The following is a 17,728-nucleotide window of genomic DNA, read 5'->3' as shown; positions in this document are numbered from 1 at the left end:
GAAGTTGTATAGTTGTAAGCCATCGAGTCTGTCATTGTCACAGGCTTCCTAGAAAATGTATTGAACAGTAATGAGTAGCAGATAAAGGACGTTAAGATTAAAGGAACTTATATTTTTCTTTATCTTCACAACAATCTACAGAAGGATTTCCTAAGGGTGCAATGCTAAATCTTTTGTACACAATAAGCTGTAAATCCTAAAGCTAGAGAGCTTCTGGTTGGCCTGAAAATAGCCCTTCATGTAAATATGCAGGGCCTGAATAATGGCTGAAAAATTATTCAAAGAATAATTACAGTAATTGATCTTGAGATGTTTTGTGGCATCTTTCATTTTTCATTCTTCAAAGCTCTTTCTGTGGCATAGTGTCTGTCTTATTGAAACTGCTGAAAGCAAAGCAGCTTACTGGTCATTATTAAAGATGAATAGTTCACCTAATTATGAAGAGCATCTCTGGAAGTGGGTGGACAAGCATGTGTAGTCACATGTATGTGTTTATACACACCCATGCATATATATGCATGTATATTTATGTACATAATGTTCCTGTATGTATATAGGTATATAAGGTCCTATCTCAAATACCCTGAAACAGAACAAAACTGCCCTTGGTAAATGGTATCCGGCTGCTCAGGTGATCTTCGTGTATGAATTTAGTTCTGGTCCAAATGAATTTGGCTTTTCTTGACCTAAGGGAGGAGATGCGTGCCTTCCCCCAGAGGCAGACTGGCAGAGCATTCTTGTGTAGGCCAGGAGAAGAAATATATCTTTGTTTAATTTAGTGTGACTTGATTGTTGACTCAATTGCAGGTCAGCACCATACCCAGAAAAGTCATATAAATCTTTTTCTCTGCCATGTGGGGGAGAAAACAGATAGATACTAGAGTATATTAATGTTCATTCTCCTTGGGAATCAATAGGAATCTATATTTTATAAATGGGTCTACTAAACACAAGAGAGAATTCATGAAGCAGAGATAGAAAGATGGAGAGAATGAAAAGCCAGCTAATTCCTTTCAAACAACTGATTATTATCAGCATCCTTGAGACGTATGTCCATTGAAGGCCCAATACAGCAGAAGGCAATGCTTCTGCATTTATTTGCACCAGGACTGATTGCATTAGCTATGCAGAGACATCAGGCCTGATCTTGTTATTTCTGGAGTACCCTCGGCTCCAAATGACATTTATCACCTCTAGGTACAAAGCTTCTGTTTCTTATTCAGCACCTGTTAATAGCAATGGGAGTCTCCACTGACTTCAGTAAGAACTGGATCAGGTCTGTGATGTTAATAAGCAATTAAATGTAGTGTAAATAAATACACAGAAAAAGGGGCATGGGGTAGAAAAAAACGTTTGAGAAGAGCAGGGGGAGGATGGTTTACAGGTAATTTTGATGGGAATGAGATTTAGTGGAATTTAGTGGGAATAGGATTCGGAAGGTACAGGTGAGTTTTAGGGCTGAAGTGAAGCTCACAGGGAAGAGAGGGGGAAAAAAAGCACAGATTTATAGAAGAAAAAGAGAGATGATGAAAAAGAAGCAGAAGAGTAAAAGGTGAAGGGGAGGGAAATGGTAAGTTGAAACAAAAATCAAATCGAGCAACAAATAAAGCTCAGAGAGAAGTGGAAACCCACCAGAAATAATGTTTACAAATGTAGCTGTTGCCCTGTCTGGGGTCAGGGATCTGTCCTACTTGCTGAGACTCAAAACACACTTCTCTACCTTCTTAAAGGGTTTTTCCTCTTCTGTGCTGTTGCAGCCTTTCCACTGCCACCCTCGGAGGGTGCTGGAGGACTCCCTCCTTTAGAGATCCCTCCAGAAAGCAGTTGTGTGGAGCCTCATTTTCTTTCTCCCTTCCCCAAGACGCACACTCAGCCAAATCTCTCTCTCCATCACTCATGCCCTTCCCATTTCTCGGGAGGGATTAAAAAAATAGAAAGAATCATTGTGCGTAAAACTGTAGCTCAATTTCCATAAAAAATAGAATTGGAGAACGATAGAAATGAGAAATATTAGCCTATAACACCACATGCTTCATCAAAAACCCAGCCTTGCAAAATGACAGCAGACATCAGTAATTGCCAAAACACTAGCTTTATTTATAGATGTGGGGGAGAGAAATGCACTACTACAAATTCCAATTATGGATAAACTATCCAGCTTACAGAGAGCGCTACTGTCTTTCATTTTCAGTGGCAGAAACTCCATAATGTTCATAGTCTTGGTGAGGCACCTAAGATTATTAGAAAATAATGCACTGATATTGTATGCAGATCCCATCTTCATGGTGCACTTCTCTACCTGCTGTTAGAGGGAAACAAAGTCCTCGGATATCTGTAGGTAGAGGCAATATGAACAGAATCCAGGCCCCTGCTGGCTTTTCTTTTCAGTATTTTTTGATATTTCGTGTTTCAGAAGATCATTATGTTCCCTGCTGCTGGTTCTCATACAAAACCAGAGGAGAAATCTTCGATGTACCATGGAAAAGGTGGTTCTGAACCAGGTGGATAGACATCTGCTTGCCTCCTGATGCAGACATGTGACCCAGGGCATTATGAAGACTCTACTTTAATTAAATCACTTAATTTCAATGAGGCAAGATCTGCCTGAGGCCTGAGCTGACTTGGATTAAGATTTTAAGGGCTGAAGGAAATGCGTTAGGAACACATCGTGCTGCTTTTGCTCTGCAGTCTTGGACAGACAGGATCTTTTTCACCAGCTTTCTCCACTTACTGGTTTTCACAATTCAGCTCCATGAAGTAAGACTCTGATCAAAATCTGCTCAATAAAACAATCGCTTTAAAAAAGCTAAAGCGTAAGTGTCAAGGTCTTTCTACAAGCTTGTTAAGACTGATAAGTTGCAGACCAAGAGCCTGTGCTCCAGATTTCTAAGCTGTTCCAGTGTTTGTAAACAATGCAGCGCTCGCCACTGGGTAGCTCAGTCTTGCCCAGGCAGCCCTGGCCTGCAAAGTCACAGGGTGATGGGTGTGAATGTGCTGCTGGGGCAGAAACCCCGCTAATGTGGATTAGCCTGCTACACTGGAGCGAACTTCTGCTCCCTATGCCTGAAGAGTGACCCTGTGGGCTGCTGTTTGTTTGGGGGTTGGCTGTTTTCTTTCACGGGGGTGTTAATTGTCATCACAACTAAATGAAGAAGGGGACTCTCGGGGCACTATGTCGTTTCTGGGGGCAGTGGGTGGTAAGTGGGTTGTGGTGGTTTCTGATCACAGTCAGTGGTGGTGTAGTGAGGACGGCCAGAAGGTTGCAAAGGAGGTGACCTGGAGAGCCTCAGTCTGCTGTGTGCAACGTGAGGTTTGGAGACGTGAAATGATCTGTCTGATTTTTGTCAGCCTGTTTTAAAGGCAGGACAGGCAGGAGCAGCAGCTCCTCAAACTTCCAGCTGGTTTTGTGCATCTGGCAAGGACTGGCAAGAGCCACTGTCTCTAAGAAATACTGTAAAACCACAACTGACACAGCAAGGCAAGACTCAGTTTGACCTTCTCAATGGTTATTGGGGGTGGATGTGTTTTACCACCACAATACAAATTATTTTGTTTACAGCATGATGAGAACATTTGTTAGGCTAAATTCTGCAGCGCGTTTGCAATACTTCCACTGTGGATTGCTGAAACAATCCATTATCATATATATGATAATGGATGGGTTTAATCAGGGAGTGGAAGTATTTATTTTACGTTTTCTTCTAGTAGAGCTTATTAGTAATCCTGTTTAATTACAAAGGCCAGGGTGGTCACAGATACATGAAAAATCCAAGGTACTCTCCTGCTTCTGCTACAAAGTTAGAAAGTTTGCTAAGACAAATGATCCTGTTCTCTCCATGCATCAGTTTATTCATCTGTATAATGGTGGTATTAAAGCCACTATAGAGGGCGATGACAAAGATTAATAAAGCAGAATTCTTGCCTGCACCACAAAGGTGATGGAAGGAAAAAGTTGCTAATCCTTTGTGGAAATATTGGGCAGCAGTGCAGAATATGCGTTCCTGGTTCTAGAGACAAATACAGTGCAATACAGTTGTGCACCCCACTTGTCAAAGAAGCAGACAGATGAGGAGGAGCAAAAGGAAGCCCAGTGCTGAGCTGCTGCTGCTGGAGCACAGCGAAGTTTGGAAACCTTGGTCTTCGTTAGAGGGTCTCATTGAGGGAAACCGATTATCTCTGAGATACCATTTAAAGTGGTATCACTCCTCTTAAAGTGATCCAAGTCTTGAATCATTATCCTGAAACCACAAAGCAGCTCCAGACACATACCAGCCTCGTTGAAAGACTTGTCAAGCCTGGAACGGTAATTCACAAATTCACTAAAATTCCCTGCTCCACTGAGCAATGTGACAGCTCTGCCGACCGCAGTAACATTTCTATTCAAACTGGCTTTGGTGCTGAAGCTATAAATATCCCTGCAATATTTCCTGCTTCAGAACATAAAGACAGCTTTACAGTGCTGATAAAATAGAAATTACTTTCTCTCTGAGGTCTAGCTGGAATTTTAATGTCTGTTTTGCAATAAAGCAGCTCCTACACAATTCGATTTGAGGGAAAGAAAACAAACGGTCTAATTTAGTTACAGTAATGACTCCTCGTGTATTGTTGGCCACAGCCAAATCTGTGGTTGCAGGGCTGTTAAAGTTTGTAATGGTGAGCACAGAGATGATTTTTATAGTAATATGATTTTTTTTAATCCTTTAAGTACATATATATATATAGCACTGCTTAATTACAGGTATGGAAAAACAAGGACCCAGAAAGAAAAAGGTCATTAAAGTTTACAACCTCTAATAGTGTTTCTGTAAAAATTACTTGTCACAGCTGTAAAGCTCGTGACCAGAGATGACACGGATTAAAAAGGGTTCTTCAATTGAAGAGAAAAATTGCAACTACTGAGTTCATCAATGTTGCCTTTAATTATTCCGTAAATGTTACCCTGGCTCTTGTTAGCTCCTTCAAAGGAAAGGGGAAAAAAAGCTCATTTTCTACAGAGTTCCCCTTTGCATTTGTAGGCTGCAGACGGCAGGGTGGGGAAGAGACCTAGAACAATTAAATGGGGAAGGGAGTGAAAAATAATGATTCTTCATTTGCATTGTGGCACATGGCATGGACAGATTGTCTTGAGCACAGGTGCTAGTAAATAGTCTTAAACACTGAAGAGAGTCAGATCTGATGGTCTGGCACATTACAGCTGTTGCAGGGTGAGCCACAAAGACCCCTGAGGCTGGGGACCCAGCAGCAAGGCAGCAGGATGGGGGCACTGGTTCCCGAGGCTGCTCTGTGTAGGTATGGAAGGACTTGGTCCTTCTGGAAGGGTCTCTGTGCAGCATTGACAAAAAACTCATTATCAGCACCTGTTAATGTGGCAAACAGTAACTCCCTCCGCTGTGGACATCACTGGGTGGACTGGGCAGTTCCAGTGAAGTTTGGTTGCCGAGTCGCAGGGCGGGTAGGGAAAGCCCTGTCCCCTTTAAGGAGATCCTAAATGTGGTTGTTGATATTTGAACTAACTGGCATGCAGATGATTTTTGCACTCCTGTAATTTATCTGCAGAATCTGTCATGCTCTTAGCTGTCACTGGCATCAGCAAAGGAGCTGATACAGCAGATAGTCTACACGCATAAATTCGTAGTGCAGAAGCCATCGAGAATTGTGCTAATTCATGTCCGCAGCCTGGCATTGTGCGCGGGGGAGACTTTCAAGCCCTTTTTGATCTGCCCAAGGTTTGCATTAGTGCAGTTCCTATGACTTGCTGCAGGTGTGCCCTGGTATAAGAGGAGGAAATCATGTACCCAGAAGATGCCTTGACAGACCTCTGCTGTTGCCTGGTACGTGACCCACCTGTCAACAGCCGCCTCTGTGATGGTCACTTTGAGCTGTGGGGTGTGAATATTTATTTCAGGCTGTTCTGTGTAAGCTGTCCAAGTAAACTAATGCATTTGTGTGAGAAACAAGTATGGGTACACTGCAATGTCTAGAAGTAAGGCCCAAATGAACACTCAGATGCTTCTGAGTTTTCTGAACTGAAAGAGATGGAAATTTCTTCCCCAAAACTGGAACTTCAGCCTCTCCCTGATTTTTTTTTCTCATTTCTGTCTGTGAATTCAAACTCTTAGTAAAGAAAAGTAGGTAAAGAGCTCGTTACTTCTTATTTATCTAGTATGTGAGGAGTCAGTTTAGTTGGTCTTTAATTGGTCAAATAAAAGATGGTGGGAGGGGGCTTGTTAGAAGAAGACAAGCTTTTGGGGAAACAAACCAGCTTTAGGTCTGTTACGAAGACCTGTCGTGCAGACGACACCAAGCTGGGCGGGAGTGTTGATCTGCTGGAGGGTAGGAAGGGTCTGCAGAGGGACCTGGACAGGCTGGGTCGATGGGCTGAGGCCAATGTATGAGGTTCAACAAGGCCAAGATGCCGGGTCCTGCACTTCGTCCACAACAACCCCAGGCAACGCTGCAGGCTTGGGGAAGAGTGGCTGGAAAGCTGCCCGGAGGAAAAGGACCTGGGGGTGCTGGTCGACAGCAGCTGAACGTGAGCCGGCAGTGTGCCCAGGTGGCCAAGAAGGCCAACGGCATCCTGGCCTGTATCAGAACTGGTGTGGCCAGCAGGAGCAGGGAGGTGATCGTGCCCCTGTACTGGGCACTGGTGAGGCCACACCTCGAATCCTGTGTTCAGTTTTGGGCCCCTCACTACAAGAAGGACATGGAGGTGCTGGAGCGTGTCCAGAGGAGGGCAGCGGAGCTGGTGAAGGGCCTGGAGCACAAGTCTGATGGGGAGCGGCTGAGGGAACTGGGGGTGTTCAGCCTGGAGGAGAGGAGGCTGAGGGGAGACCTCATCGCGCTCTACAGCTACCTGAAAGGAGGTTGTAGCGAGGTGGGGATCGGTCTCTTCTCCTAAGTAACAGCGATAGGACGAGAGGAAATGGCCTCAAGTTGCGCCAAGGGAGGTTTAGACTGGACATTAGAAGAAATTTCTTTACTGAAAGAGTGGTCAGGCCATGGAACAGGCTGCCCAGGGAAGTGGTTGAGTCACCATCCCTGGAGGTATTTAAAAGACGTGTAGATGAGGCGCTTAGGGACATGGTGTAGTGGGTACGGTGGTGTTGGTTTGACGGTTGGACTCGATGATCTTAGAGGTCTTTTCCAACCTTAATGATTCTATGAAGATGGTTTTAGCAGAAAGGAAAATGTTGCTGAACACTGTCCATGTAGTTAGGAACCTGTGTGTACAAAGCCAGTCATCCCTGCTTGGGCAGCTAATTAAGTATAAACTTACTCTAAAGGTTAATGACAAAAATGCTGTGTATCTAGAAACTCTTGCAGACTAAAAGTTAAGCTTGCTACCTGCACTTACAAAGATCTCGTTTGGTGGAAGGAAGTCCCTATTTCCCCACACAATGGTAAATGTTTCAGAAACAAATGCCTTGAAGTGCAAAGCTTTCTCCATGGCTGTCTAATTGGCAGGATCAACCGACAACTGGGGCGCTCGTCGTGCTCTCTTCGGCACCATTGGGTCTGACAGGGGTTGCCTGGGCAGTACCTGTCTGGGTTGCATATATCGAGCTCCGTATATTATTCACCTACCTTGCATGTAACCGGATGCTTTTACTGCAGGAGCCATCGTGCAAAAGTTCTTTCCCACCTGGCATGCTGAGGTGGCCCCTGCTTTGGTATAAAACAGGGTTAGTTCCTCTGAGATAAATGATGCTAGAAAAGATGCAAAGCAGCTGCAAGTAAGATGAAAATTTGGATGAAGGAAGAGGTAGGGCAGTGTGTGAAGACACAAACAATACTGAGAAGAGAAAGTTTGTTTCTCCTTCTCTTCTCTGCTGGGTTTATTTGTTTACTGTTTAGACTGCAAGCTCTCTTTGCATGCCTGTGAAATGCCTAGCACACTTCCAGGTTGTATAAATAATAACTATTTAGAATCTTTTAAAAGATACTTAAGTGTATTTCTTTTCATAAATGTAAGCTGAAGTTAATGGAAGACTCAATGTTTTATTTCAATGACAAAACAGCAGTAGAACAGCTGTGTGGGACTCCAGTGAAATAAATTGCAAGTGTTATACACGATTTCTTTTAAAGAATTAGAATCTATAGTGTTGCAATGAATACTGATTTATAGATATTTAAAAAAAAAAAAATCCCTATGTATTTTTCTTATTTCAGAAGGGAATGGGTAATGATGGCTTTCACTGCTGTAGAATAATATTACATCAGGCAATCTCTGCAGAATTGTATTTCTCATGCTAAAAGTTGTAGTATCATGTAGCAGGGAAAATGAATAAGATTTTACAAAAACGTGTCGAACAGACTTCTGTTACCGAAGAGTCTTTACTGAAACCCAACACATAATTGGTTGGGGAAAGAACAGTATAATCATGCACAATTCCATGCAAAAGGCTTTTTACATCTAAGTGGACTTGCTGATTGGTATGCTTTATAGACGTAACATAGGTAGATGGGTTTTGCTCTGGAATGCTTTAAACAATCAAAATAAATATTAAACTCTGAAAGAAGCATTTTTGTGTTGAAGAATTATCAAGAAAAATCTGGCATAGATGTATTTTATAGAGAGAAAGCTTTTATTCTAGAGGATAAATGAGATTAATAGATTCACTAGTCACCCTGCTTTGACTCTCATGGGCCGTAGACTGCTTCCTACAGTTTTATCAATGTTAAGTAAAAACAACCAGATGTCTGTAAGTAGATTTAAATATTACTAGATGGGCACCTGAACCTCCACTGGAAAAAGTTTAAAAATCTGTAGATCAAGAAGGTTGCCTGTAAAGATGGTGACATACAAATGTCTGATGGAGAGGAGAAAACAGCTGCCAAAAGTTGATTTGCTTTTTCAAGGTCACCCCGAAATAATGCCAGAATCTGACCCTTGCCTGCTAAATCCAAGCATGTCCAAACATTATAGTCAACCTTAAAAAGGGAGGACAAATACAGTATACCTGTCATTAAAATCTGTCCTGGTCATGTCTTGGCCACTTGCAAGTAAGTTGAGAATACTGTAGACTACCCATGGAGTAGGACTGAATCCTGGTTTTTCTGCCAGTTCTGCTTAATATGGATGTTCAAGGCTATCCAACCAAAATTGCATTTAGATTACATTACATTATACAGTAAGTGGCAAATCATCACTGCTTCCTTTGACATTCAGTGTAATAACATTAACCATGATGAATTTCCTTTTACTATTCATGTGGCCTCTATACATTATTTCAGCTGAATTCCATTGTAATGTAGCATTAATTAATGTCTGCTGCTTATCGAGTGTTACCCATTTCTACCTTCCATCCCACTCTTGAATTCTTGAAGAATTGCACATAGAAATGCTGCAAAGACTGTCACTGATGCCAGGCAATCTTCATAGGATGTAAGAAGTCAAATTACATTTCTGATGCCAGTTGCCCCCTCACAGTCTTCTCTCATACAAATACTGTTTCTTCTGAGGTTAGCAATAAACCCATGTTTGCTACAGGCGCTGAGGCCATTTTCAAGACCAGTCACAAGCAGGAGAGTGACTCTGTGCAGATGATACAGTGAGCTTCCTTATTAATTCCCTCTCTGTAACCTTCCAAGTTCAACTTCATCTTTGTGCCCCCCTCTGAGCAGCTGGGTTATAGCATGCAGCTGAAAAGCTGCAAAACCACTGTTCTGGCTGAAATGAAACCCAAAGGCCAGCTCAAACAATTTCCCGGGCTCAGTTTTCAGATGAGTATACCCATGCAGAAATGCTGTACGGGGAACAGAAGAGCTCACATGAGACTTTGCAATGAACAGGAAAATCTCCCTGCCCGATGGACTCAGAGGCGATTACCAAAGCACAAATGATAAATTTCTTCCCTGCAGTTTAAAGTCATGAAAATCAAAGTGCAGTTGATTGAAGTTCTCCTTTCTACCTTGTAATGTCTGCAAGAAGCCCTGTCCCCCTTGTAATATGTTGAATTTAGCTTAATTTACTGTATTTAATCAATTCTTGGTCCTCTGACCCTTCCTACCCCGAGATGTCATCCTTCCGGCAGGTGGGGACATGGCTGTTGTCACGGTGTCTGTCTTCTGTTCTGGGAGTCCCAGGTTTGGACTTCATATTTCTGTCATGTCGTCCAGCCTTGAAGGACCTCTACAGTCATTCCAGAGTGATTTATGGTGGCAGCTGTTCTCCAGAAAAGAAAGCCATTTTATCCCAATGACTGATTTCTTACAAGGCTTGAGAACTCATGGCACAGAAGGAGAGGGTTTTCTGTCCAGAGAAACAAACAACAGATGCCTTACAGCAACCAGAGTGCAAGAGTTAAACCATGCAAATGGCACTAATAAGCATAATTTAAACCCATGGTTTTCTTTTTATGGCAGTTGCATATTCGGTGTTTTATATTCCAATTTTCCACCTTTTAGTCTTGCTTCTTTCTTTTTTGCTGCAAAGCCCTATCTCAAATGGGAGGGCAATTACTAGGCAAGCATGTAGTTCTTTAATTGAAACACTTATAGGTGTACACTTAAAAACTATAAAGACTTTTATGGAATAGCGATGCCTTAATAGGCTCTTGTGTATGTACATTGTAATCTAATTCTGTACTCTCTCAGCATTGCTGGGGGAAGCTGTTAATTTATGGTTACAATGAGCAATAAAGCAATAATAGTAATCTAAAGGTGCAATATCCCTTGTTTAGGAGGCATTTATGGTTATGTATTAAAACTATAAATATATCAAGATGCTGCAGAACTGATCTATATAAAATGAAAGATAAGATCTCTCCCCTTTAAAATGTTCTTTTTTTCCAGCAGAAAAGCAGTCACAAGCTTATGGTTAATATCAAATCCCAATGCTCAGCATGAATGGCCAGCAGAGGCTACTACCGAGGCCCAATGAGAATTTAACTGCCACCTCCCCTCTCCCCCAATTTAATTTGTTACCATGTGTGCAAGGCAGGAAAACAAGAGGTAATCTTATTTTAGTAATTAGCCTAATTCATATGTGTTGATAGCTACCTAAACATGCTTCCAGAACTGGAATACCTCTAGCACATTCACAATCATTAACTGCTTGCTTTCTGTAATGATTCCTTTATTTTCCCTGTGTCAGTCATGTCCGAAGTCTAAATCTGGTCTTCATTTGTTCCTGCATTGCTGTTCTTGTTTCTTTGGGATTAAAAGCTCTGTTGCTGTTATGATTGAACCACACACGTGCTCTGTGTTGTGGATCTCGGCAGGCTGCAGCCAAGTAGCTCTTACACAAGAGGAAACGAGTTGTGGGTTTCAATTTGGTTGTTGCTAGAGAACCGAGGAACACCCTGCAGTAAATAAATAAGTGGAAACCACAATGGTCAGTGTTAACTTGAATGATTGTTATAGGCAAGATGTTTTTCAGGCAAGCCCCATGGAGTTTAGTTCCCTTATCCCATTGAAATCCATGAGAACTGGGCATCTTCCTCCCTTGCTGTTCTTTGCGTCTCCCTGCCACAGGATCCAGGTATCGAACAGTTTATAAACATTGACTGTAGAGAGTTTTTGCTGTAGGGATTTACCTGCACAGGTATTAAACCCCCTCCTCTTTGATTCCTTTGAACTGAGACTGAAACAGAGCCAAAGTCAATGCAATGACTACTGCAGGCTGAACTGGTCTCTTCTCGTGCTTTCCTGTAATAGCACTGGAAGAGACTAAACAGCTCATGCACGTTCAACCTCCTCGAGCATGCTGCTGGAGTGCCTGCAGCAGGGCGTCCTGGCACGGTGGTGTCTCTGGAGTTGTCCTGTTTTGCCTTGGAAGCTGGAAGCCAGAAACATTTCCTAGGACACTGGTTGACAGACTTAGTAAAAACACTTCTGTTTAAACAAGTTGGAATAAGAAAGGGTGACAGGAGGGGATAATTACCTTGTCTGAGCCAGGTCTCTGGGTAGACACAGTGACATTTCAGAAATCCAAATGGCTTTGTTGTGTTATGATTGGGAAAAGAATGGAGGGCAGAGCCCCTGACATTACAGACCGCAAACAATTTCTCGGCAGAGTCCGCTTCTCTGACAGACCAAGCGCCCTCCCTGCCGCTTTGCCGGGCGCAGGCGTGCTGTTGGTGTCCATGCTGCTGCCTTGTCCATCGAATGCCTCATAATAGAGAGGGCTCTCCCTGCGGGCAGAGGAGGGGTTTTCAGTTCTTGGTTCTGGTCTGAACACTGCGGCTTTGTCCCCTCGACTGGCAAGTCTGCAGCACGGTGGGTGGCCTGGTTTGAATAAGCACTTATTAGTGCTTATGAGTGCTGATACTTACCTAAACAGCCCCAAATCTGTGCTCTGCAGAGATGGATGGAGGAGCAACTGGGATCGATATTGCATGAAAATAGCATTAGACAACAAGATGTTCTGGCTTCAGAAAAGAAAAGAACAGGAGAGAGGGAAGAGGCGAACGAAGCAAAAGCCACTAGAAGATGGACATTATATGTCATTCGTTATGTGGCTAACATCGTTTTAATCTTTTTCAGTCCATTGAAAAGAGTTTGCTAACATTCCTTAAGGTTAATTATTCAGCTTCATCTAGAAAGATCAGTCTTGGTTCATTTGGCAATTGAGCTGATCAATATTTTTAAATGTATGTGGGCCTTTCTTTTCCGAAGAGTGTATGGAGGGAGGATGTGTGTGCTTGTTCTCTTGGTTCTACCAGCTTTATAGGGTTAAAATTTGTGAGCCTGTCATTCAAACCTGGATGACCTGGGAGAGGAGGGGCAGCTCTGTTTCGCTGGCAAAACTCGCCACCGCTGCCCATTTAAGCCAAGTTCAGGTTCCGAGCTGCCAGCTGGCTTTCTTGCTGAGAAAGAGCCCTCTTTGTGTATGCGGGGACATCCTTGCCAGCCTACCCAAGGGTCTTGAAATCTCCACCTGAAAACCCCCACCCTGCCCCCTGTATTGTTTGCGCGTTCAATGCACGGAGCCATAGGAAGGGAAGTCTTCTGTTACCCAACATACCAAAGAAAAACCGTTTCGCGGTGATCACCAAGTCTATACGGAGCATCTGCAGGGAGTAAGAGGAGCTTAAAGAATTGTTCCTCCTATAAAGCTTAGCTGGGTTTGTTGGGGGTTTTTTTTGTATGCACATACCTAGAAGGAGTTACCTGGAGTACGTATTCTGCTTTCTGATCTTTGATGCAAGGAGTGTGGCTTAATGATCACAGCTGGGAAAGAGCTGGAAGCTAGAACTAACTGGTTTTAATTTGGAGCATGCACAAGTTCCTCTGCATTCTTCTCTTCTGCTTTCCCTGTTTGGGAGGGGTGAAGTCGAGGCACTTTCACTGTGTTAATATAAAGTTCCATTGGTGAATGCTTGTAAGTGTGTTTTGCAATACTCCACTTCGGGGGATAGTAGATGTTCAAAGATTTACCTATGTTAACTGAGCATCTAATCAGGTATATGCTTGTCCAGAAGCCTGGTTTGCAAGTGCAAATGCATGTATTGCACATTGAATTGTGATAATAGTGAGCTCACAGGCAGAAGCTGACAGGCGTATACAAGAAAGATGCGAATACCTAAACTTATCTCCTAGAGACTGGTAGTTAACTATCTCAGTGTTTCTGTTTTCATCTTTGTAAAATGGGATTAAAAATACATGCGTATTTCAAGTAAAGGTTGTGTAAGTACCGATTGATTTAATATTCAAACAGTGCTTTGAGACCTTCTAGAACAAATCTGTTTAGGAGCAAAACTGTACCATTGTCATTTTTTTTTCCTTCCCATGTTTCCTGGCACCAGCCTCTCTGGTGAGTCTGTAAATTGTCCCAGGAATCAAGCGCTCAAGTTGAACTTATAAGCTGCAGTACAAAAAGGTCCAAAGAAAATAAGCCACTTAAATAAATACACAGAAAATCTGCATCATTTTCGAGTAACTTTGTAGCATGACTCCGTTGTTTGCCCATTTCACGTGCTTTAATACGTATATCCGTGACCTGTTTCAATTCTTCCTTGGAAAGGCTGGTGACAGAAAGGCCCTTATGCCTCCCTCCCAGACCATGCCTATCCAGACCCATAATTTTATCAGCAACCAGCTGCTTGGCACAAGCCTTGCCAACTCAGCAACTCTGTCTACTCTTCCCTTGGGGAAACCATTCACCTTATCACCGAAGAGAGACAGGGGGAAAAAATTCCATCTGCTACAGCTCAGAGCTAGAAGGTTCGTAATTGCATGGGTACACAGGCTGCATATAAAATTTTTTTGTTTTAGGAAGTACTTAGGGAGCATTTGTTCTCCTTTTATCGTCGTTCTCTCCCTTGCAAGTGACTGTATTTCATCTCCTCTGGGATACAATGCAAGGATTTCTGAGCAAGTTTGTGGCTTAACGATGCCAGGGAGGTGTTAGAACCACAAATCCATCCTGGAAAATCTGTGTGCTATCCCGTTGTGTGAGTTGTGGCAGATCAGCACAGCGTACTGCAAATGTCACTGCTTTCCTGGGTCATCTGCAGAGTACGGCCTCGAGCAGCACAATGTTTATCGGGTGTACCTCGAAATTAATTTCAGTGGGACAGCTGAGGGGTACAAAGTTATCCCAGAGCTTATGTGTTTTTCAGACTAAGATCTACTGAATAATGGATGTGAACAGAAGTAATTTCTTGGAGATTTCTTTATATTGACCAAGTTTAGTTTAAAATGTTGCTTTACAGAAGGACCTGAAGAGAGAGTATTATCAAATGACTTGTGTATTAAGTATCGTTGCCTCTCTCTTGATAGCAACACCTTTCTCCAGTTGTTCTGGATTTGTAGTCTTTCTCAAATGATGGACCGTCCCCCCAAGAGCTCCCTTTGCTGCTGACCACCTCGTGTCCGCTCTGCAGGCTGGGCGGTGGGTCCGGCTCTGGGAAGGGCAGCGCCGGCCCCATCCCCACACGCTCACCTGGGAGGGCAAAACGCTCCCCTATGGAGAACTCTTTCCTGGAGCCTTTTTTTAGTACTATCTAAAGCCAGGTTTGGAAGCCCAAGTGGGACTTGCGTAGGGACTTAACTTTGTGCAGTTTTTCTCATGGTTTTGTGCCAGTTCAAAGAACAGATGCAATTTCTAAGGGTAACTGCTCAGGTTCAGTGTCATCTGTCTGGTTTCAAAACAAGATGCTCCCAGGTGATTAGGCCAAGCCATCCATTAGTCTGAGCCACGGCGTGATACAAATATATTCGTGAAGTGCCTTGAGGGTCTCCGCCCTGTCTCTGAAACATGGAGGATGATTCGTCCCCTGGGACGGGCGCTTGCTCTGTCAGAAGGTGCGAGGCATATTCCATGGTTTGAAAAACGTGCCTCGCGGTGACAGGCTTCTGGAGATCAATCTGATTAGCTTATCAAAGGGAAGATTAGAAAGCAACCTGATCGTGCTGTTTAAATGTGTTCACAGGGAGAAAGTACTAGGTACAAAGTAGTTTTTAATCTAGCAGAGAAAGGTGTGACAGGAGCCGATGTCTGGAAGATTTAAAAAAATTATTCAAATGGCTAATCAAGAAAAAATGCAGCAGCTTTGTGCAAATCTTGGGGCATCACAGTTAGAATAACTCCTCCTAAATACGGTTTACAAAGAGTAAATTTTGCAGGAGTCCTTGCGAAAATGGTTTGGGCTAAATGCCTTTCACCCCTCCGCTGCTGACTTTCAGTTCTTTGTTGTATTCAGACCTCAAATTGAATAGCGAGTGGTTCTGCATTATTTGTTCTTACTGCTGCCAAAAGGGAAAAAAGTCATAGAATAAACAGTGGGATGTTTGCAACCTTCTTACATTAGGCAGATTGAATAAACTGGCTCACAGTTGATTGTTTTTCGTCAGATCAGTCAGTGCCATTGCATTTTTATTTATTTGATTTTATGTATGTACTTCTGGGGCTTTTGTTTTGCCTGGGATTTTTTGCAATCATGACTTCTGGTGAGGGAGATAGGATTACAAACAGCTCTGCCTTTTCTAAACATCAGTGCAGAGTTTACAGAATACTGATTCTTGGGATAACAAAAATAACAGGGTGAATGAGCATTATTACTCAGGGAATGCGAAGTCATTCGTTATAAATAACACTGAGCCTAATTCTCTCGTCTCCTAATGCCAAGTTAAATCACCGCGTCAGAAGCAGGATTGGCGCGTGGAGCTGACGTCAGGGCGTGGGTGCAGAGAGCGGCTCCCGGCTGGGCGGCAGGGCTGGGCGCTGCGGCAGCTCTGCCGGTGCTGGGGAGCTGGGCACCTCCTCACCCCTGCGCGGGGGACGGGCCGCTCGGGACTGCACTGGGGGATGGCATGAGGGTTTGAGGGTTTGCACAGTCTCTGTACAGTTCAGTGCTTTCTAAGACTCCATCTTGTGCCCGCTGATGGCAAAAGCAAGTTTTCTGTTAACTTCAGCACTGCAGGATCCTTCGTTCCCCATCCATAGATCCAGACTCGGATGTTTTTTTGCTGCCAGGCCTTGAATTTGCTAAACAATGCAAAAAGAGCAAAACAAAATGCCTGCAGCTTGCAGTCAGCCTGCCTCTCTGAATAAGTGTGGTACAGCCATGGTGTCGCTCAGAGTTACATCTTTTTGTTCCTTTTTTTTTTTCCCCTGTCAATGTTATTAGCTTTCAGAGTACATGAGAAAGAAAATAGGGCAGGCAGTGCACACACCATTATTCTGGAATATCGATGATTAGCCTGGCGCCATCTCGGTGAGTTGTGTTTCCAAAGAACACACTTTCCTCCTCAGTTTTCTTAGAAGATGAAATATGTTGCAGTCATGTGGCATAGCTGATCAGAAGGAGGAGTAGGAAAAAAAAAGGTTTTTTTTGTCATGCTTCACAAATGCAAACAGGTTGTGGTTATTTCCTTTATACAAGGGCATACTAATTGCAAGAACACTCATTAATTATGTATGATGAGCACAGTTCAGTTGCCAAAAAAAAATTTTTGGATATTGTTAACTGGAATATTATTTTAACTTACTGTCACCATTGTTTTGCACATTGCGGTGTTTTAATGAACATATGGCACTACATTAGCTAATGCAAAACCCTATTTTCTTAAACTAGATAAGTTTTTTTTCCACTAGCTACAGTAGATACTATTTATGTTGCATACCACACTGCTAAATATTTAAATGTATGGAAGTGAACGGTGGAGCCTCCTTCTCCTTTGCATTCTTATCCAAGCGAGTTATGTCTATCTATGAATATAAAATGCTGCCACGGACCTGGCTGAAGGGGCGACCATTTCGGAACCTGCTGCCAGAGTCTGGCCTTAAATTCAATCACTCTGAAACTTGTAATGTGTACTTAGCTAATTTCCAACTCTCAGCAAGTAGAGAATCTGTTGATCTCCGAAATTACTTTAGACATCACACTTCAATACGAGCATCTTCAAAGGATTTGACTTTTTTTTTTCCCTGCCATAACACATTGTTTTAAAGCTGATGTCATAATTGTATTGATTTTTTTTTTTTTTTTTTTTAGTTCTCTGCGTCAAAGCACTTCTTTAATCAAAAGTAAATTATGTAAAGGCCATTAGGGTCAGCCCAGCAAGCAAAATGAAAACTGCAATACATCATTTATTTGTAAATGTCAGTGAAATCTGCAGATCAATATCCTTCCCAATGTGGATGATATTTATTATTTTACATAAATCCTGTGGCAGCTGCCGGGTTGGGGTGGCCCAGCAGAGCAGTGCGGGGCAAGGCCAGCTCTGAGGTCAGGCTGGGGGACGCGTCTTTGCCCCCGTCCCTGCTCCCTGGACCAGCCAC

The sequence above is a fragment of the Calonectris borealis genome, chromosome 26 (assembly GCF_964195595.1).
Source record: "Calonectris borealis chromosome 26, bCalBor7.hap1.2, whole genome shotgun sequence".
In the NCBI taxonomy this organism is placed as follows: domain Eukaryota; kingdom Metazoa; phylum Chordata; class Aves; order Procellariiformes; family Procellariidae; genus Calonectris; species Calonectris borealis.
This window is presented reverse-complemented; position numbering follows the sequence as displayed.